This window comes from Lepisosteus oculatus, chromosome 5 (genome assembly GCF_040954835.1).
Source record: "Lepisosteus oculatus isolate fLepOcu1 chromosome 5, fLepOcu1.hap2, whole genome shotgun sequence".
Lineage (NCBI taxonomy): Eukaryota > Metazoa > Chordata > Actinopteri > Semionotiformes > Lepisosteidae > Lepisosteus > Lepisosteus oculatus.
In genome coordinates this window covers 26,911,432-26,934,294 of record NC_090700.1, presented here as the reverse complement: position 1 = coordinate 26,934,294, position 22,863 = coordinate 26,911,432, and the positions used below count along the sequence as shown (strand labels likewise).

General features: G+C 35.9%; 1 protein-coding gene across 9 annotated transcripts in view; it reads right to left on the bottom strand.

The window, feature by feature from the left end:
* Nucleotides 1-21,485, bottom strand: part of tead3a (TEA domain family member 3 a) — a 100,939-nt gene extending 79,454 nt beyond the window's left edge. For 6 of the 9 annotated variants that reach the window (XM_015342312.2, XM_015342313.2, XM_015342314.2 and 3 more), the window contains exons 1-2: nucleotides 21,309-21,398; nucleotides 20,828-20,995 (exon numbers count right to left, since the gene is read on the bottom strand). The gene's annotated coding sequence lies outside the window, so the exon portion shown is untranslated. Of the gene's footprint in view, nucleotides 1-20,827; nucleotides 20,996-21,308 lie in introns of all 9 variants that reach the window. The other 3 variants (XM_069190230.1, XM_006628274.3, XM_006628275.3) reach the window with 1 other exon arrangement.
* Nucleotides 21,486-22,863: the final 1,378 nt, after the last annotated feature.

Genomic DNA, 22,863 nt, shown 5'->3' with positions numbered 1-22,863 from the left:
AACCTCAGAGAGCACACTTCACTTAATGCTAAAAAATGCTGTAAAAAATGGATGTTGGGGTATTTACTGTACTTAATGCCCAAAGAAATCCAACAGGGAATAAAACTGATTTTCTTTCCAAAACGGTTTGGGTTAAAAGTATTAAAACAACATGGACATTGGATGTATGAAGTGAAACATTAAAATTGCAAATATACTAAGAGGTATTAACTATACAACAAATTTATATTGGATTAATATTATAGTACTATATTAGTTTAGTATCTGTATTGTAAATCCACTCTTTATACATCCAAAATTGTTTTTTTGGTTGGTTTGGCTGACTTTAATCCCCTTTGCCCTCCTCATGATTACTTTTCTACAATACAGAAATAAAAATTCATATCTCTGTGTGGAGAACAAGTAACTATAAAGCTGATCTTCTGCAAATTTACAAGAAATGACCAATTAAATTAAACATTCCAGGTCAAAGGGGACTTAGTAAGTTGTGACTCACCGAGTTGGAGGAGTATGATACTGCCATTTGTGGTGATAACCATTGTGGCTGTGAACTATGATTCATTTCTCTAGAACTATGATGAAAATATTTGTTTCCACATGGGATTTGGAAGTACAAGTGTGTCTTCCTTTTAAATCACTTTTTGCATTACAAGCCTCATTCTTCTCAGCCACAACATCCACAGACCCCTATACACTTTACTTGGAAAATGTAAATCAAAGGTGTCAGGTTTGTGAACTGCAAGATATTAAAAAAGAGGTGGTCCCCGAAACAAATACTAATGGAACCCCCATTTGTCTCCAGCATACTTCCCGGCTGCATTAATAACAGACCAAAATGAGACTCCCTCTATCCTTTTAAACATCACTCTCAACTAAATAAGTTTGATAAAGTAGAACAAAATACATTTGGTTGTAATAACAGAAAGGATGCACAGTGTGGAAGAATTTTTTAATAAAGCATTCTTTTTCAAATTATTATATTTTCCAAACAGAATTCAGCAAGTATTTAAACTTTTCCAGTATGCACAGAAGTAAATTTAGAGATAACCTTTTTTTTTCATTATTTTGCTTTAACGCAGAGCTGGTACTCTTGAATTTAAATCTAAGCGTTTTCTTCGATCTTTCCCAAGAATAATTTCACACAAATTAAAGACAATAAGGCTCTGCATAAGAATGAAAATCTTGAACTCGTTTCATTTTATTTTTTTAAGTCCCTGAACTTGCCAGATGACAAATGAATCTTAAACATAATAAAATAAAGTTAAAAGAGCCAGCTAATGGGCACACACCACAGTGAATTTTTGTGGCTGTGGAAATTCTTCCCACTGTGGTTTTGTTACTGCACAGTCTAGTTAAGTTCTTAAACGTATTTTTCAAACTGCTTTATTGACATGGAGAAGTCTGAGTTACTTCTGAAATTAGAAGTTCAACCATAATCAGTGTTATGGGATATATAAAAACTTTTCCTTTACTTAAATTCAGTGCTAACCAATTTAAACAGAGAAGCTCTTAATTTGAATGTCTGTTGGTGCAACTGTAGCAGTTACTATGAAACCTCGGTTTCATAACGGAAGCAGAAAATGTGAAAACATTTAATTAATCCCAATAATAATTAATTCAATTTTACATTTGAAAGCCCTAATAACAGCCTTAAGAGATTGTACATTAATTCGTACTGTGATAGGCATTTGGTTTTTAGAGCTTGGTTTAAAGTGTAAAAAACAAGATGAAACCTATGAATAATTTAGCAAACATCCAATTAACATGCATACAGAAATAAGGTAAAAACCTGATAAATCTGTTAGTGGTACATAATATGTAGTGACTTCAGTCAAAGAAGCCTTTAATCTGGAACAAAACGTTGGATTTACTTTCGACCTTAATCTTCCATGAAAACAACAATCAACAATCAAATAATAACATTTTACAGCTATACTAGCACAGAAATTATCTAAAAAAATCTTAACATGGGAGCAGAATCTAAAAATTCAGGATGCATGTTAGTACAGAGTGATAATATTGGGATCTGCAACAAATCCACAGCAAATTAAGGGATCTTCCAAAGAGTCTGTTGTTAGGCATAGCAGAGCTGGGATTAGGAGGCTTCCAAACACCACTAGCTGTCTGGTTTACCGCTCGGCCTTATCAAAGCCAGCTACACTGGTGTTTGTGGCACATGGAAACTCACACCCAACACAGCCAAAGCCACAGAACATCAGAAGAGAAAGAGCATCCCACTGCAGCATCACCTATCTCTGACATACCGCTGCTAGGGACACCCAGAAAATGAGGCCTCATTCTCTGACAGTTTGGGGATCATTTTAGCAACATGTACATACTACAGCTTTACAATGCCTCCTACAATTACTTGTTAAACTGTATGAACATAGCTCAGACATTACAAGAAATTAAATAATGATATGACATATTTTACACTTATTAAGATGGTATTTAAACAGTGATGACACTGCACACGTTTTGACTGTTATTTGAATCATTTGCATTGCACAACATCTACTTTTGTAAATGCATATAACAGACAAAGCTTTGTTTTGCTTTTTGTCTTTACTTTACTTTCAACCTATATTTAGTGTGGAGAAAAAAAGGTTACATCACTTCTCTTGGATTTAGATACTAACCTGAAAGGTGCCCAGAAGAAACAGACTCGTTACCTGTCACATCTAAATGGACAATTCAAGTTTAGTCTTAAATGTTCAAAATTAAAAAAAATATGCATTTTAGCAAGGCATATTGGGCTTTGAAATGAAAAAAATAACAGTCAAGAGCTGCAATGAATCAACAACACTGAGAACAAGACTAAATTTCCAGACATCTCCTTATTAAGAAACTGTGGTGAGATTGCTTTTTCTCCTCTAGCCTCTGGGAGCTCCATAATGTCACCCAGACAGCCTCCTCCACTTCTCCCTCTCCTACTCCCCTCCCCCCTTCGTACAGAAAGCCTCTGCCCAAATAAGGACAGGAGTCCAGGGAAGTTGTATGGAGGGGGGGAGAAGGGGGTGGCTTGACCAATTTAGGAGTCCACCAGAAAACACTGGGCTTGTTCCTGGAGGAATGCAACGTCTGCTTCTAAAGCCAGACATGGCCATCCACACAACATACAAGAAAGGACAGACTGATCCACTTTTAGGAATTCACTTCACAATTAATCAAAGACATATTAATGGAAGCTTTTCCTGTTTCTTTAAAGTATGGACTCAATTTACTTTACTTCTTTATACCATGTAATACAATGTTATAAACCACTGATGATATTTATTTATACCTTAATCACTTTATCACAGAGGTTTTATCAAACATATACAAACCAACAACACAAGGTGAATAAATTTCTTCATTTAAAGGGATATTTTGGAATAATTTATTATTTTTTTTAAAAAGAAGAGACATGCAGCTAAATTAAACAGAACAGTTCTCACTGTTTTGTAAGCATGGCCCATTATTTGGACTTTTGCTGAAAGGGCAACATCAATTTTGAATATGGATAAGTTGATAACATTCACTACACAGTTCAAAACACACATCTAGCAGAAACCTCCTTCTAAATGTGTAAGCTAATGCTTGTAATAGAAGATGTACAGTGGTGTAGAAAAAGCCATGAGTATTCTATGATGAATATGATGCCATTAGGACAATTTTAAAAACGTAAAACCCTATAACTTGTATGTTAACGAAAAGCCAAAGTTCTACACTTAAAGCTTCCAAATACAGGTGTCAACAGTGTTTCTGAAGAGAAGCAGATCTTTATTTCCACTTATTTACAACTGTAGTTATTTACTCTAGTATGTTATCTGCTAGCTATTTGCACACATTTCTCTTATGCATCCTGTTCTATTCTCAAAATTGGAAGCTCCATTTCAGCAATCTGAAGAGACTACATTATTAAGTGCATTTTATAATGTTTCTTTGCATTTACAAATCAAAGCCAGGATCCTAATTGTTTCAAGGAAACAAAGGGTAAAATTATTAAAACACCAACAAATCATGTTCACAGTCCAGTTTGCTAAACTCAACAGTGTACAACAGCCCTGTTTAATTTTACACTACAACAGACACCCTGGGTGTCTGTTTACGCTGCACTTCCTCCTTTCAGTCTTCACTGTCACCCAACCCAAGACAAACCCGCTCTATATTTATGGCCTGACTTGTTGACATTTCCCAAAGGCTGTACTTGCGGTTGGTATAGGCATCCTCCCCCACAACACAACACCTGAGAGTTTATACAAAGAGAATGAGTGCCAAATACTTGGTGGAAATAACAAACAAAAAATCAAATGTATCTTGTATGAAACTATACAGAAAGCACAGATGTCCAAGATGCTCTGCCATGACTCCATTCATTGCTGTCCAGTTTCACAAAACTCAATGTAATACAAAACATTGTAATACAAAAGTACAAACCTTTTTGTACTATGAAAGTGCAAGATTACAGACTCAGAAAGAGTATCTTTTTTCAGTTTTGTGTAAAGACAATGGCAAAGGGACTCCATGAGCAATGATCAAGTGGACAGCCAACTGTAAACTTTAGTTTTTACGTACTTTTCTACCGTAAGGAGCTAAAAACTATTCAGTGTTTCAGATTGTACAGTGTGGTAAGTGTGCTTGCTAAATTGACCTGCTACATATTCAAGTTATGACATTCAGGTTTTACTGATCCTGTCAATGTTTTTTCTTAAGAAACAGAAATACTGCTACTAAGTAGCAGAGCCAGAAGAGTGGAATGTTCCTTAACATAGGACCCCCAAGCCTCATTAAAGAACAGGATATTCACTTGTGATCAGTATGAAATATGAAAAGCTTTACATGTTGTTAGCTCTTTAGAAGAAAAAACAATGCTAAGAGATCATTACTCATTGTATGCCTATAACCACGAACACAATATGGCACATTTTGTTGTTCTACCTTCTTTTCATTCAAAATGATAAAATAACACTTCTCTTATTTAAAGGGCGAAAATATTAATGTTTGAAAAGCTGACACACAAGTACCACAGTATAGGTCTGTTCCAGTAATTTTTATAGACAGAAAACCTTTACAAATGAAAGGGGGAGAGGGAAATAAAAAAAAAAGCTTCAGGAAAGCTCAGAAAGCCACCCATCAGCAAATGCCAAACAGAACTTTTCCTGGAGCCCAGTGTGCCAGTGGGTGTACTATTCTCTTTTCAAAGTGGCTCTTCACGGCTTTCTGCCTCTCAATCGGAAAGGGGTACACTCACTGGGCTGCCGGCCAGGAAGCTCTTCCCAAACTGCCCACTGGCAGTGCATTTACTGAACAGTTTCAGTTTACAAGACAAAAAAAAAGTAGAAAACCAAAACTCAAAGTAAATAAGCAGAAAGAGATAGGGGCCACAACTCCAGGCCAGAACAGACTTAAACCACAGTTCTTTGTGAAATACAAGTACAGTACTAGCTTAAATCTTAAATCCAATTTAGTCAGGTCTTATATAACTGTTCTGATCTATATACTGTACATATATCCAGCTACACCAACATTTTTCTTTTACAGAAAAAGCTTCAGTGTAAAACACTCAAATCAAAAGGTTATGACAACAGGAATATTTGCATAATGTATAGTAAATCTGTAGTGCAAAACAAAGATGTATAAGAGCCCATAAAGGCTGACACTAACCAACATTACAGGCTTTAAAGACAGTTTTTCCCTACAAAGACCTATGTATATGTACATATATTTGACAAATATTTAAGTAATCTTAATCTTGTGTAATTAACAAGGCACAAATAATAATATGTTAATGTAAACCATCATCATTAGTCAGTTATAAATACATGGGGTATAGAGACTTTAATTCATGAGAAAAGTTTTGGTTCATTTTTTTAAGGTATTTAGAAGTAGTTGCTAGGCTTCAGGATTGGAGCTGGTCTAGTTTTATCACTGGCTGGTAGGAGACTAAGAATATTCCCTTGAGGTAGAACCCCCCACCCCACCCCCATGCAGACAAATGTGCACCCCCTAGAAAAAAAAAGAACAACAGACCACTAACTGGAGAGGCAGCTGCTGGCTTAGGTCAGATTACAGATAAGAAGGACATTTTAGGCCCAGTTGCCGTGACGGCACCACAGGGAAGGGTGTTCCCACCCTGCACTGACAGCTACAACAAGAAGAGTAAAACTATGTCTCTACCAATCACTTTCAGAAAGATGTGTTAGCATCAGTATGAGTCACACTTGCACTACTGTTAAAGGTGAACCAAGGGAATTTTAATATCTTTCTGCTGGCAGAAAAAAAACATTTCCTTATTAAAGAGCTAAATGGTTCCCAACCCTTGTGTTATTCTTGCTGTCAAACATTTCTTTTAATCACTTTAGAACAACAACAATTTTTGTGAAGATTGGTGCTAAAGGATTATTTATGAATCTTGAAAAAAACCTGTGTATTCAACCTCACATATAATATTGGCATACTGAACACGGGTTTGGGAAAACAATGTCTGATTTTTTAAACTAAGCGGCCGACATATGGCTTCAGTTCAGATCGACTAGAAACCTCTTGACATGTTGCCCAAGAAGTCTGAGAACTGGGCCAAATGCCTTTTAGACTTGTTGGATAAAGACCGAAGATGTGATACAATTGTAAAGACATAGATTATTCCACATGACACCCTTAAAAAAACTCACATTTGAAATTCAAAGATGATTACACATTTTCAATCAGCATTAACTTACAACAGACTTGGCTGAGTTCTTTTGAAACATTTTCATAGCCTATGCAAAATGATAAATCACAGTTTTCACCTAAGTCTTTGGTCACTAAATATCTATGCAACTTCATGCAACAATCAGACAATGTGCATTCTTTGAGTTCAGAGAAGCTTCAACCAGCAATGAACAGCTTTTCTAATATCCATGTTATTATAAGGCTTTGCAATCTCTATTACAATCTGTACTGTAGTCATTTGTGATAAAGGCACCTTTTGCACACACTCCCCCCTTTAACTTGAAGAACCAGCCACTGAGATACAGCATTAGCCACACCTGAAAGCCGCATCTTCTGGAAGTTGCACTGCTACCTCCACTTCAAGTTTCCTACCCTTGTAATCCTTCAGTAAAAAGGTTCGGAAGCCAGGCAAACTCCAAACACCTTATAGTTCAATTTAATTTTATATGGTTTCCAAACATAAATCATAAATCAACTACAAACATCAATTCCAAACATAATCAAAACATTTTTATACTACAAAATTTGCAATTTATTGCAATTTATATGAAACAATTGGGAATTATACAATTCTGACAAAAAAATAACGTCCACTTTTCTACATACAGCTAATTTGAAGATGTTACTAATTTCTATTAGATTGTTGAAATAAAAACAGTGAAAAAAACAAAGGCAGGATTTTACAGATTGCTTACTGTCAAATGCAAAGAAAATACAGAAAAAAAAGTAGTACATTCTTGATGTTAAAGTGACTTAATCCTTGTGTTCTCTTCTCTTGGCATTGGAATGGCTTAACATTTTACTTGTTAAATGAAACACGTTTTCAAGAAGCTGTTTAATACTAGTTCTGTAAATGCATTATATAGGAAGTACAGACAAGACTTCTTTCTCTTAACTACAGAAATGTTCAACATTTTATGCATGTTTCCCTTAAGAATTCTTCATTATCCATTTTTTAGTGTGTATGCACAAGCTTTTAAAGATTAAAGGTGAAACATTACTGATGTTGAAAGGTGAAAGTGTGATGTTGCCTAGTGTTCTAAATATTTAGTATTGTTTAACTGTCAACCAAGGAGATGGCACTCCAGAACGTACTTAACTACCCCTGCGGTTCAAGGAAATAAAATCACACTGTTTTTTGGCTCCATAGAACTGTAAGATCCTGGCAGTATTGCTTAAGCAAGCCCGTATCAGTCTCAAGTGCTCTATGCCTCCACCCCCTTCTACTCACATCCCTCCCAACTCATGTGCCCCCCCATCCACCCCACAAAAACACACCATTGCATACATCCCCCTTCCTGAGTCTGTGCTTGACTATAATAAATTCTCTCCAGCTCTTCCAATAACTTCCTCCTACTTCCGTTTTGGCACAGCGCTCAGGAAACAATCAAAGTCGAGAGCGAGTGCGCAGCCAGACAGCTGCACAAAGAGGCGCTCACATTCGGATGGGTTACTCCAGGCAGAGACTCAGGCACGGGCACGGTGTGTCTGTACACACAGACATATACAAATTAATAACAATAATAAACTTTTAAAACATCTTTTAAAAAAACTCAAAATACTGTACAACCCAGATTGAAAACTCAGATTTCCCAATTTTATAAAAATATGAGTATTTCACAATAACTGCATAGGAGGAGAAGGCCTTGTCACCCAAAGTCCATAGCCATATTCAGGGAACAAATAAGAGACTGCCTTCAGAAGACAGCAGGGCATAGCCAGTGTAATTTATCTGGAGGCCAGGTTTAGAGAGATATTCCTTTAAGTCTCAAAAAAAGAGAAATATCTTGAAGTCTAAGCAGAAAGTCAAGGAAAGTCAGCGCAGGGATTTCAAAGCACAGGTTACATGTTCTTCAGCATACAGGAGTTTTTGTAAGGTGTTCTTTGACAACTCAGCATATATGGTATTGCATTAGTGGCTATTATGGTCACCTTGTAATAAAATGGATATTGCTGCTCTGGGATCAATCCAAAGAAAACTAACCTGACAAATTATTGGGTAGAAAGGAATTACACTGACAAACAAGGAACCAATATTTTTTTAACCTGATACAGCTATTGAAAAGCCTCAAAGGTACTGACAAAGTCAACAGATTTGAAAAGTTGATACCACACGGAGAACACAAATGAAAACAATGGGTAAATGCATTTAAAACTTATAACAGGAGATAATTCTTTATACAAAGGGTTGTGGAAGTCTGCAACAAGCTTACCCAGATCTTCTGCCAGAGAGATTAGGTATTTTGATCATTCTCCTACTATTAATTTAAAAAGCAGTCTTTGGTGAGGATGAATAAAAAGCATACAGTAGTTCATTTGCAGAGGGCATTTACTGAACAGAAAATTACTAGAACACTAGACATTTTTAATTTTAGCACAAAACAAAGTGCATAATTTCAGTATAGATATGTGAAATGCAACAAGCCAGTGACTGTGCAAGACTTACTCAAAGGCTTAGGTGTGACTTAGATATGATCCAGTTAAAAACAAAAACAATGCTTTCAATCACAGCAGATCAAAACAGAACATTTTTCCAGTACATTTTGTCCTACTGGACTGCATGCTATATAACCAAACACAATGCAGGATTAATCTATCCAAATTTATGATGGCTCCCATGGCCTTTAACTAAATTCAAGAATAATCCCCCCAAGGTTCTCAAACCTACAGTAAATCTTGGTAAGGGCCATGTTCTGTACCACGACACAACTAAAACACAGATTTCATGTGAGTTAAAAACTGATATAATCAATGCCTTTAAAACATTTTTTCACAGACTGAAAATGTCAGGGACTTGTTTAATTCATTTATTGGAATACCTGAAAGATTTAATTTACGTCATCGAGTATAAGGCATGTATTCGTTCTTTTCTAATAACTGGCAAACGATTCATCACAAAATACTTGCACCAAATAGAAGCTCAACATAAAAAGCGTGTATTAATAACCCTGCAAATGCACACACTGATTATTCTTCAGCATTATCCAGGAAATCAACCTTTTGCTTTGCCATTTAAGTGCTCACCACACAGGAAAAACAACTGCATGTGTGCACGTGTGAATTCAGGGAACTAGTTAACTACAGAAGTGCTATGCTCAAATGAAAGCAGAGCAACACAAACCAATCAAAAAAAATGATTTACTTTCAACATCTTCCCCTTTCCTCCTTTTAACTTTGCACATATAAATTGTCCACAACTGAACAACCTCATGCCTCAATACAGTATATTTATGATAGGAATCATCGTGATCTGTTGTGGGAGGCTGGAAAAACATCACAAAACCAGGGCCTATCTGTTGGTCTACCTATCACTGACCAGGGCAGAAAAATATACAAATGTTTTCCCTGCCTTTAAGAACAAGAACCAGCCAGACACACCAGTATCAGCAATACACCAACATAAATTTCAACAAAATCCATTAAGTCTTGGAGAAACTCAGAAGCCTTAGAGGGGTGAGACAATAATCAATAATAAACAATAATCTTCTTAACAGCTACACACACACCATAAAATTGTACATTTGTTTGGTTAAGCTCCTTATGCTACCCGCACACTCATTTGCCCAGCCCAGTCTGTTCTGTCAAGGATAAACACTGCTGTTAGGGCAGTGGGAGAAAAGGGGTGGAATTTGGCTGAACACTGTTTCTACAGAGAGGAATCGGCCACACACATTCTCAGAAACAAAACCTCAGAGCCAATGTTATTCAACTCTTAAGTAGGCCTTTTTGAATGTTTCTAATTTCTTAAACTATATTAAGGCAATATTTCTTAATCTCGTCATTCATCTTTCCTGGGGAAATCTTACTGATGCACTTTTAAATTGTAGCCATATTACAAAAATAAAGAACAACTCAGTCTTCATAGTTAATATTTTTATTTGTTACAAAGTACTTTTCACAATTAGAGATTTATAATGTTTCTCCTGACCTCTCTCCAACCATGAAGCAAGGGGATTTCTTAACAAAGAACCACCAAGCAATAAAGTTTTGTCCGTGTTGTAGTTGCACTCCAAGCATCCAGCACTACAAACCTGACCACTAGAGAGCTCCACGTAGATTATATTAAGATGGGCCAAAATCCAAAGATCACAGAGGAGGGAATGTGGAAGCACCCTGGTGTGATTAGAACAGCCAACCAGATACATTTCTCTTGCTCTGAGAGACCCAAATTCTAGTCATCATCTAACAGGAGTACCCAGTGAGTGTTGGGAACACCCATCTGGAATAATGAATAAAGAAAATTCTGTACAAGGGACTACATTGAAATGATACTGTCTACAATTCTGTGATCATGGATCATTCAATAATTCGAAATTTTGGAGGCAGGCAATTGACTTTACATTTTGAAAAATTTCCCAGGAAAAAGCTTCATCAGTACCATTCATAGTCACCACTGCTAAGATATGGTATGAAAAGCTGTAATAAAAAACATAAGAGAAAGCCAGTCTCATTTTGTCCCTAGTGGAAAAAAAAAGATTATGCATTTGTTACATAGACAGCCTTGTAGTAGTGACAAGTGCAGAAAGAGCATAGTATATCTCATACTGAGAACTGCAAGTTCTGGAACCAGTGAAGATTATCCTTATTAAAAATAGTTCAAATAGATAGCCATGTCAGCTTGTGTAAAAAAAGGAACAAGTTTAGATCACTTTATTAGCCCTATACAATTTCTTGCATAAGGAAATTGTCTTTTCACATACCCCAGCTTGCTCTCTTTGAGACACACAGCCACAGATAGGGAGAGAGAAGCCTGGGGTCAGAGCGCAGGATCAGCCATTTATACGGTGCCCCTGGAGCAGTCAGGGTTAAGGGCGTTGCTGAGTAGCCCAATGGAGTAGGATTCCTCTCCCGGCCGCGGGATTTGAACCGGCAACCTTCCAGCCACAGGCACAGATCCTTAGCCACAGAGCCACCGCTCTGCCCAAGTAAGGGTTTATCCATGCTGAAAACAGAAGAAAAGAAACTTCTGTTTCTTTTCTTCTGTTTTCAGCATGGAATAAACCTTTTTAATTGTTCCTCATTAAAAATATGTTGGAATGTGAATCCCTTTGTCACACCATTGTAAAAAAAGGAACTGCCTGTAAGGCTTGAGGGAAAAGAGCTGAATGCACATGTGATGTCTTCTACAAAATCATAGATCTTTTTTTAATGAATGGCAGTTCTTAATTTTGTAATTAATGAGTTGAAAACAACCTAAAATCTCTAAGAGATAAATAACACAATGAACATGAAACTGCAGAAATACAAATTAGTACTTGGCTAAGTCAGCTCTCACAGACATTTCCCAATGTAGAAGGAGAATTTAATATGCGATGGCTTCCTTTTCCATATACAGTAAATTCCAAAATTCTAGAATGCAATCTATCAAAATACTCTAAGAGGTATGGGAAAGGAATCACAGAACCAAAAAAGCAGGGAAGATGATTAATTTTTAAGCTACAGCTACCTTCAAGTTAGTTTGAAATAACATATAAAGGCCTTCAAGGGTCAAAACCATTATAACTTCAGGAGCCTCTCAAATTGCTCAATGATACTGTTGGAAAAACACAAATTTACTGGTTGTTCCTATATAATATCTTCAACTAAATGCCTCCCGTTTCTAGGAGTCCCTCCAAAATAACATCAGGAATGTTGTAGAGTCTTTTAAAACTGAATAACTTATTTTTTTAATGTAGTTTTGTATAACATCATTTAATTGGATTTCTATTTTTTATATTATGATTAAAGGTATTTAAAATTTTGTAGAGCTCCCTGGGATGCCTTGATATTCATGGCGTTATATACAAATACAGTTGTAACATATTTACAGATTAAAAAAATCCAAATGCAAACTGAACTTAACATTTCTTTTGAAGTCACATGTTAGCTGAAGGTGGCCACTAATGAAGCAACTCAATCTGTACTTCTATGATCAATACTTTCAACCAGGTAGCAGATGTTTTCTTCTGTAACTCTCATTTCTCTTGTATAGCTGTGTATATATGTGCTGGTTTCTTGACCTCTGAGGCCTAGATGTCATGTTGTCACATCTCATCCAACAAATGTTCAGAGTTTCATACGCAGGTTATCTACAGCATAACTATCACATTGCCATATCATCAAAAAAAATGTTGATACACAAGTTGAATAAGGATGCATACTATCCTGCTGCTATGTTGTCATGAAGTATGAACCTGCAGGAAAGGCAGCAAGTGACATTCCAGGATGTGATCAATTTAGTAGTCTGACTGCAAACAATTATTACAAGCAGAGTTCTAAAACTAGACTCCCACCAAGACAACAACAGCTAGACCTACCCTCAATCTCAGCAATATGTTGACTTGTTCCTTTGTATATTAAATTTAGTCTATTATTGAAATATAAAGAATAATAACAGTTCCCTTCTATAAATAATAAATATTAAATATATTTGTGGAAACTATGTAAAGATGATATAGAAACAAGTTCAATGGAAGCTCTGGGACTACTGCAGTACAGCAACTGTACTGCAACAAAATGATCCAACAGAAAATGTATTTGCATGAATATATATGTGAAGACTTAGGTTCAGTATCTGGTGGTACCTCCTTGAGCAACAATGACTTCAACTAGATGTTTCCTGTTGCTCCTGTTTCACTGTAGTATCAGTTTCTTGTATCACATTATTTGAATTTTGGGCTATTACAGAACTGCTTCAAGACTGTGACATTTATTCCCTGCTCCTGTTTTACTGTAATATCAGTTTCTTGTATCACATTGAGTTTTGGCCTATTACACAACTGCTTAAGACTGTGACATATTCATTGCCTGAACAACTCACTTCAGGGCCTGCCACAACCTTTCAATGGGGTTTTGGTCCAGAATTTTAATTGTCAACCAATTCAGCCATTCTGTTGTACGTCTGAACCATTGTTTAGTTGCATGGCAAACTTTTGGCTCAGCTGACAAATGGATGTCCTTACATACTTTTCCAGAATTCGCCAAAACAAGCAAGCTGTCCAGGTCCTGAGCCAGCAAGGAGCCCCAAACAATGATACTCCCACACTAGATACATTTCTAATAATGGCCAAAAAGTTTAACTGTCCAGAGGACATTCTTCCAGTAGTCTTGGGGATCGTCCAGGTACTCTTTGGTGAACATGAGAGGATTGGCAATGATCTTTTTAGAGAGCAATGTTTGTTTCCTGGCTATTTTCCATGAAATCCATTCCCGTTTCATTTTTTCCTGACTTAGTGGTAATGTTACTCTTGGCTTTTTTCTGCCATTCTGAATTATTTCCCATGTTACTCTTTGGGAGACCTTTGTAGAATTTCCTTAGTAAATTCACCATGGTCTTGAATATTTTTCATGTATAGACTGTCAGATGGTGGATGCAAGCCAAACATGCATAAAAATGCGTAAAACATTTAACCAACTCTCTTCTCCAAGTCACATAATTACTTGATTGGAGTCCACCCGTGTGCAGTTGAGGTGTTTCACATGATTTCAGAATAAATACGCCTGTGTCTGGGAGCTTCCCCACTTACTGCATTTCCAAGGAAACATTACACCATGAAGACCAAGGAACATTCCAAGCAGATTCGAGACAAGGTTCTTGAAAAATACCAGCCACGGCAAGGATATAAGAAAATTTCCAAGGCACCGAATATACCCTGAAGCGCAGTGAAGTCCATCATTAAAAAGGTCAGAAAACATGTAACAACTGTGAATCTGCCCAGAACTGGCTGTTCTCCAAAACTGACTGTCCAGGCAAGAAGAGCCGTAGTAACAGAGCCCACCTAGAGGCCAACTCTAAAAGAGTTACAGTCAACCATGACAGAGATGGGAGAAACAGTGCATGAGACAACAAGAGCACGCACACTTCATAAATCTGGCTTGTACGGAAGGGTGGCAAGAAGAAAGCCGTTGTTGAAAAAAACTCATATCACACCTCGGCCGGAGTTTGATTAACCTTTGGGCCTCAATGCTAAGAGCTATGTTTGGCACAAACCTAAAACAGCACATCATACTGAGAACACCATCCCTGCAGTGAAGCATGGTGGTGGCAGCATCATGCTTTGGGAATGGTTCTCTGCTGCAGGGACTGGAAAACTCAAAGGTACTGTAGAAGAAAATTAATGGATGGAGCTAAGTACAGAAAAATCCTGGAGGAAAATGTGCTGCAATCCACAAGAGCACTGGGACTTGGAAGACGATTAATCTTCCAACAAGACAATGACCTGAAACATACAGCAAAAACCACACTGGAGTGGCTTTAAACCAAAAAGGTTAATGTCCTGGAGTGGCCCAGTCAAAGTCCAGACCTCAATCCAATTGAGCATTTGTGGAATGACTTAAAAATTGCTGTTCACAAACGATCCCCATCCAACTTGATGGATAGCAAAACGCAAACTGGGAAAGTTTGGAAACAAGCATCCAAATCCCTGTAGATATTAGTGTTCATGATATAACATACATTTTTTTTTGCTTAGTAATGCAATGGAACCTTTAAAGTTGCTCTTTATGACAATTATTTTATTGTTATTCTTCAAACAGTAACAGTGGCTTCCCTATCTGTATCCAGCATACCATTTGTAAGTCACAATGCTTAAATCTTTAAATTTAGAATGCTTAATATTTGATTCAAGTAGCATTTTGGTTCTTTGAAAATATGCAATCTTCTTTTATTCCAAGCTTGTAATAGAACTTAAAAGATATTTCAAGTTATTCGCAAAATTCTTCATACCCAGGTATTAAAAAATAAATAAAACATCCAGTATTAAAGATGGGAAAATATTTCATCACTCAGTTTTAATCTGATTCATAAATACCGATTCCAATCCTGTGCTACACAGCAAAGCAAAAGTCTGTCTACATTGCTGTGGATCAAAGATGTTTTCTTTAAAACAATATAAGAAAAGATATCAACACCATGTTCAATGCTTAAGTTAAACATAAAATATCAAGAGGGAAATTGAATTTTGAATAAATAAAGTGGTCAGACAATGTGGGCATATTAAAAGTCATGCTACATCACAGGACTAGTATCCTGCAGAAACAAACATCCCACAAATAACTTGCAACTATATAAAGCAATGACATCACAGGATATTGCAGCCATACTGGCAGTCTTCTTCAAAGGTACACAGCCAAACCTTAGATATCTCAGTCCCTGACCAATTAATTCTACAAATATAAAAGCAAAAGTCAATGATGTTGTGCAATATCAAGAAGGCAAAAGTTTTAAAAACTTCTAGTGGCCTTGAAAAGCAGAAATTAAATTACTGAAAACTGATGCAATTTTGGAGGACTGCAGAAAATGTAAGTCTCTTTCAAGAAAGTTATTGTACTTTATAATACATTTGAGAAGATGCCTTAAAATTATGTTATCACATAGATTCCTTCCAGAGATTCCAGAGAAGAGCAGCAATACTCATTCCAGGGTTAAAGAAACTTTCAGTTTCAGTAAAATATGTCTAAGAGGAGATCTTTACAGTATCAAAGCTGTTTATGTTAAGTGTGGGCACATAACTGAAATCTTGTAAAAGCTAATTTCACACCATTACTCTAAACACCTTTCACACATAAAATCATATATACAAAATTCTGATGTTTGTACAGTGAAATAACGTGTACACATGGGCTGAATGGCCTGTTCCTATCATTAGCTTTCTTGTATTCTCAAGTCATGTTTATTTGTGTCAATTATAATCTAAATTATAATTATAATTTAGATGACAGAGGAAAGAGGAAAATTCAGTTGTGAAAAGCAAAATTCACCCAAGCAAAATTTCCTTAATTATTTTTTGGGATAAAGTGAACTGCTTTTCATCACTGAAACTCAAACATAAATCAGTCTGAACCAAAAAACCATGAAGAAATAATTTGCTTTGATTTTATGTTGTTTACTTTTGGAAGAACTGGCAGGCTAAAAAAATGAAAAGAAGTCCACAACCACAAGAAGGAGAATGTGATTGCTTAATTACACACTGCTGAGCTGCTGTGCACTATGTCTTCAGAAAAGCAGCAATGCAGATACACCATCAAGGTTGGAGTGGGTGGTAATCAACGAAACCGGAGCAGTCGATAAATAAATAACACTAATAAAAGAAGCAAAACCCCTGAGAAGCAGACAAACCACTCCAGGCTGTAGAGTGAGTTTAGTAATCCATTTTCAGCTCAATCCAACATACCCTTGAGCTCACAAACCAAGGCCAGAACTAACAGTGGTCCTACTTCAGCTTTAAAGTGTTGGAATGGATATCTTAGCATAAAAACCTACCTTTATTTTATGTCCTTAGAAAAACTTGCTTACATCACAACATGCCTTCAGCCATCCCATACAAACAAATAGCTTTAATTAAATTAAGGTCCCCAGACCCCAACCTACCCCCTCTGTAAACAGTGGAGATTTCTTCATTCTTATTACTTAGTTGTCACAAACCTTCTTTTATTTAAAGATGGGGATGATAACTGCTGACTAATGTGCAAGCAGTGTTAATATTTTAACCCAATGAACAGATGTAGGCTTTCATGAATAACTGGTGAGTATTTTTTATTTTGATTTTTTCAACTAGAATTATCTGGTTTGCTTTCTAATTAATCAATCAAAAATTGTCCAATTCAATGTCTAACATTCTTCTTTAGCAGTAGCATAATATGCAATTTTTCCATTTTTGTTAGTATACTGTTAAACCTTTTGTCAGAGACTGACAAAAAACAGGCAAGGTGAGAATTCCCATTTTACTGCTTGGTCTCTAAGAAGCATACATATATTAATAGACTTAAAGGTATCCTCTCAAGTTTTATATAATACAGGCTTCTATAGTACAGCCTGTTCCCATAATCATTAACAGTTTTTCAATTGTGATACAGTTTTTTACAAAACCACAAGGCATTGCCTTTAAGTTTTCAAGGTAATGCAAATTACAATGAGACAAACAATTTCTTTTCACTGTTAGAAACCTATTTGGAAACTGGAAATTCCTGTCTACTCTCGCTCAACACGTTTAACCAACAAGGCAGTTTTAATCTTAAAAAGCAAAGATGTGCTATTAAAATAAGAAGTATTTAGTGATTTATACATTATAAAGGAATGAAAAAAACATCTGAGTTTTTTCCAGTTTGAGTTTGTACCCTTCTCAGAGTATCAGGAACAACTGGAGGGACATTGACTTAAAGGACTGTCAAAGACATATCTATCTTTTATAACAGACTATTACTCTTTTACATATGGTATACACAACTTAAACTCAGTGTAGAGGTCAGCAGTGAGATGGGCAGGCGGACACAGAATCAGGGTTATACACCAACTAAAACGCAATTCTAAGGGACAGCACAAGCACACAGCTATGATGATGAAAGAGAAACTACAGTAGGAAAGCCATCAAATTACATACCTATCTAACTACAGGCCACAGCGCTTAAACCTAGAGCATAAGACATATTTTGTAATTCTCTGGACAAAAGAATAAGTTATTCACATTTTAAGTTTTAAGAAAAATATGACAACTGTCTCAAAAGCATACAAAATCAGGAATAACCGTATTACAGTGTCTAAGCAAGGTGTTTTTAAATTTCTAGATTATGCATTTGGCCAAATTTTAACCATAATTGATATGAATAGATGGAACTCCTTAGTAATTTTTAACTAATCTATTAACATAACCAAAGATTGTTTATCTTATCCAACAGTTGTGCATAAAAGTTAAGGATAGACATTTTAATATCAGAATACTTCATAACTTAAAAAGCAATTAGTAATGTTGTATCTAATATACTGGTTGTTGCTTTACAAGCTACAGCAATAAAGTGGCAACTACACATTTATGAACATATGAATATCTGGTTTACAAAAACTATAATTGTTACAATATTATAATGTAATTTCAAAACATATTGATATATCAATTTGGATATAATTGTAGAAATACAAATACTTCAGTTTCTATCAAGACAATTTCTTTCAGGTTTTATGATGTAAGAACATTTAACAGAAGGTTTGTGTTGTTTAAGAAGCTGTACTGCAAACTTGCTTATCTGAGCAGAAAGTAACTTTCACCACAAACTCCCTGAAACATCTTGTTCTGGAACTGAATAAAGCTGCTCTTTGTGAGCTGACAGTGTTTTACAGCTGAAATGTAGGACACTGCATTTGTGCGTTTGGAGAGATCAGTCACTGTGTTTATACTACACAGTGCCAAAGTTGGACAACACAAAGTTGTTGGATGCAATTCAGACAGAATAATTTGTATATTATGAAAGCTTCTCCCTTACCCTGAAATAAAACTAAAAACCATCACTGGTTAACTTCACCTGTGAGATACAGCATTGCATGAATCCCTAAACTGTTTTAAAATCTATATTTTTCTGATATTGACATTCTGACTGAATATCAGAATAACATTTACCCAGCATCCATCCATGTTTGAACTGCTTCATCCCGTACAGGTCTCAGAGGAGTCAAAGCCTTGCCTAGCTAGCAACAAGCACAAAAATAAGCCAAGCCAGTCTATCGCAGGGCACACACAAACACACACACTCACACTAGGACTTATTTTTCCAGAAGCCAATTAACCTACCAATATGTTTTTGGATTATGGGAGAAAACCCACACGAACACGGGAATAACATGCAAACTTCATATAGATAGCTCCCCAGGAATTAAACCCAGGGACCCAGTTTTGCAAGGCAGCAATGCTGACCAGTAAGCCAACATACCTGTTTTTCATGATTATTTACTTAAAATTTCACAGCACTAATTAAAAACATGGACAGAATAAAGAACAATTTTCAACCCATAACTCTCCTAAAAAAATATGTTTCATACACACCCACTATGTTGACCGCCAGTTAAAAAAATAGACGTTTTAACCTGATTAACACTTTTGTATGAAATGGAACGACACCAGATAACAATCTGCATACTTATGTCATCGGAATATAGAACTGCTGACCTTTCAGTCTGTACTTATTGCTAAAACCTTTATTTGACATACCACTGTTTTACATAATTAATAAAAACACAAAGTAATACCAATAATACAGCAGGACAAATACAAAAAAGTTCTATCAAATGTATTCTCTCCACTACAGAACTCATATATAGCTCTGGTTGACTTTTCTGATAGTATGCTTTGTGTTATACAGTGAGATTTATTACAGCATTTTAAATAACCTTCTCAATTTTTTGTTGATTAGATATATTGATCATTACAAAACACGAGGAAGTTGTATCATGTAGTGACATAATAGGGGTGTAAAGGAGTTCTGTAATGGAGATACCACCGCACAAGAAACGACCGCCTATTGTTCAAAATAGACCTCCCTCTCACTCGAAGCTAGCTTCACAAATCCATACCGGGCACTTCCAAGCTATTCTGTCAACATGACCAAATCATCTGGGATAATAATATCTTGGCTCTTTGTGTTACAATATACTAATACCATGGCATACAACACCACTACGCCTCAGCATCGAGGTGGCCCTGACTATTACTTTCTTTCAAATTAAGACTTTTTTATCCCCTCCTCGTCTTAAACATGTTGAATAGGCCCACATATTTTTTCTATTTTAAGATACAGTTTCTCATGTGCAAGACTTTTTTTCCCCCTCAACAATACCCAGTTATCAGTATTAAGAAAGCTGCATCTGAAGTAGATATAAATCATGTGTGAGAGTGAACGGACTTCCAAGCGGAAGTCGCGTCCAACACGAAAAACCTATTGACTGATCCGGAGGTTTGTATCTCTCTTTTCTGCAGAAAAGCTGGGCAAAAAAAAAAACGACAGCCTGAACGAGAGTTCTGTTTAACAAAGTTTCTTGAAAAAACCCGTTTTAACTTTGTTTATGAAACGTTTGAGGTTCATCAAATTCTGACCACATTATTATTATTATTATTATTATTATAACAATGTCACTGAAAACTTTTATTGCTTGTTACAATAAAAAACCTAGGCAGCAGAACAATGAGTCATCACAGATGCTGCGTTCAAAACAAGACTTCGGTCAACATGATTTTTAGTGCATATAAAACATCAAAGATTTATTTTGAAAGTATATCTGATAATGTAAGCTATTAGTTTATTGCAGGTATTTCTACATTTTCTTAACTTTGTGGTTTAGTATGAAGAAATGTGCTCTACTTAAACGCACGTTCTAATAAGGTGTCCTTACCTATAAAACAAACTGCAATTAAAATATTAGGTTTAGTGAAGTAATCCTCCTGCTGACTTCTTATTTTACGTTCTCCCTTTAGTCAATCCCGGGGTAAAAAAAATCAGATCCCCCAAAAAAAGAAAGTTTGGAGAGGTCTGAAGAAAGTATGGATGCGCGTCCTGGAAGCTGCGCGAAAAAAGAAAGAAAGATCATGTTCAACTTCTTAGCGGTTTCGACAAAGGAGGAAAAAATAAAACAAAGCACACGTAGAACCAAAGTTTATTTTAGAAGACTGCTAAGATGATTTCCTGCACACACTCAAACAGAAAGAGGCACACAAAAAATCAATCCTATTTATTTTCTTCCCTCCCCAACTTAGGGAGTTCCACGGAAAAATGCAAAAAATGACAAAGATCTGAAAACTTCACCAAGCGAGCAGCAACTCTGCGTGAAAACTTCAGTAAAACACTACGACAAAGGAAACATTTAATAAACTCACCTTGAAGGACTTTGCTTCTCCTAACTCCAACGTGAGTTTAAAGTTTATGAATATCGACTGTTTATTTTTCAGGCGCTTTTTGTTTTCAATAAATATTTCTCCGGGTTTGACAGTAAAGGTGGAATGTGAAGTATGACTTTGGTATGAAATCAACGCAGGACACTGGAAAACGAAGAAAAAAAACTTTTAGGGAGGAGCGATCTGTGAACGTCAATCAACAAAGTTGGGGGCAGATACTTTCTTGAAAACTCCACCCCTACAAGTTTCAAAATTATTCACAGGTATGGGCATAATTCTGTGTGTACGAAGTTAAAATATTACAGTAATAGGGTGTAAAGGCTTTTAAATGCGGCGTGTGGTGTACTTGCATACTTGCATTTCCATTAGAATCGATTTAATTACACATGGTTTTTCACATGATTATTTGCATGATTCACGCAGCACCTTTGTTCATCAAGACTTTGCTAGCCTACACTTAAGCCTGGATTAGGTTATCGGTTATCGACCTCTGATTATCCCTAACTAAATTCTTTAATTTACCCTGGAAAACAACGATCTTGAGGCTTAACATGAAATCCAAAAGCTCCTAATAAAATAGTGGCAGCATTTAATGCAGGAACGACAGTACAAACTGAAAATAACTTCTCATTTGTAAATTAGTTTTTCCTCTTCCATTGAAACATTTTGAAGTGCTCTGAAGTTCTTAAACTGCACGAATAGACATATATATATATTTTAACTTTGCTGAAAGGAAAGAAAAAGTTGCAAACCAGAGGACATTCGGCCCATCAAACGTCACATTCTTAACCTCATATATATCTATAGACTTTAGTCTTTATAGTCAAGCAAAACTGATTTTATTTCCCTTTCGTATAATTAGTTTTTGTCTGGTAGTATGTATTATATAATGTCATATATACCACGTGAACAATTATCTATTGTAAGCGAAATACTACTTTTCTCTTAAGATTTCCTACACTTTTCCTTAATACAACTTATTGAAAATATTTTTCAATACACTGTGTGGCTTCATCTATTTTATTTTAAGATATTTGCTGAAATTGAATAACTCAGTAACAGTCTTTTGTGTCTATTATATGCTTTCCTTGTATTTCAGAAAAGATAAGTAAACGTATTAATATTTTAAAATGCCATTTTTGCACCTGATTCTGATGGGTTATGGTTTGGTGTGTGACTGGAAGAACTATCTACCATATTATCAAAACATTTATTCAAATAGCTTGTCAAATTCAACAGATGGAAAACTGAATCAAAGAGTTCAATATTGTGGATTCTCTGTGTCTTTAGAAAAATTAGTAGTTATCATTTGCAATTAACCTGCTCTGCATTCCAATCGTTTCCAAAGTATCCCGGGTGTAAATGTCTGAGATTCTGAACTGTCAAAAACGTGCACTACTACTTTTTTAAATAAAGATCTGTCTGCTTCAAAGAACGCTTATATATAACGATATCCTCTTAGTCCGGAAATATATATCCTTGCTGACAACAGCTGTCGTAAAATATTGAAAACCTGGCACTAATTTTGCGCAAAAAA